We start from the raw sequence: 1,076 nt of genomic DNA on the forward strand, positions 1-1,076 counted from the left end.
ATACTGGAGAGCTTTTGACCTGTAACACAGACTAGAACTCCCGCCCCCTTGGTTAGTCACGTAATAAAGAGACGTTCCCGCATCCTAACATGATATCCCCCCCCCATAAGACATGAGTTTTAAGTGTCATTTATTTACTTGGAAACCCTATATGCTATGAGTTGGAACCACTCAACAGCATTTAACAACAACAAAAACAACAACATTTAAAGTTTCAGCTGCTGTGGTATTACTATGAGTAGTTTATTGAGTTATAAGCCCATTCTCTTCCTTCTTGGCCTAGATAAAAGAAGCACCACTGGTCTGTCAATTTGCCATACTGTGGTGGCTTCTGTGTTACTGGGATACTGGAACTATGTCACTGGTATTTTAATTACCATCAGGATTACCCATGGTGGACAGGTTTCCGCAGAGCTTCCAGACTTAGACACACTAGGAAGAAGGAGACAAAGACTGCTTCTGAATGTGTAGACTCTGAAAACCTTATGAATAGCAGTGGAACATTGTCAGGTATAGTGCTAGAAGATGGAAACACTATGAATAGCACCAGAATATTGTCAGATATAGTGCTGGAAGATGAGCCCCTCAAGTTGGAATGCACTTGAAATGCCACTGGGAAAGAGCTTCCTCAAAGTGAGCTGATCATGATGATGTGAATGGAGTAAGATTTTGGGAACTTTCATTTGCCTAAGGGGCACAACTCAAAATGAGAAGAAGCAGTTGCAAACATCCATTAATAATCAGAACATGAAATGCACGAAGTATGACTCTAGGAAATTGGAAGCTGTCAAAAATTAAATGGAATGCATAAAGATTGATAGTCTAGGTATTAGGGAGCTGAAATGGACTGCTATTGGCCATTTTAAATCTGATAATCATATGGATTACTATGTCGGGAATGACAAATTGAAGAGGAATAGCATCACATTCACCGTCAAAAAGAACATTTCATGATCTGTCCTGAAGTACAAGGCTGTCTGTGATAGGATAATATCCATACACCCACACGGAAGACCTGGACTCCTGGTGTGGGGCTATAGAATCAGCGATGGACTGCGAATCACAAAGTCGGTAGT

The sequence above is a fragment of the Chrysochloris asiatica genome, unplaced genomic scaffold, assembly GCF_000296735.1.
Source record: "Chrysochloris asiatica unplaced genomic scaffold, ChrAsi1.0 scaffold00004, whole genome shotgun sequence".
Classification (NCBI taxonomy): Eukaryota; Metazoa; Chordata; class Mammalia; order Afrosoricida; family Chrysochloridae; genus Chrysochloris; species Chrysochloris asiatica.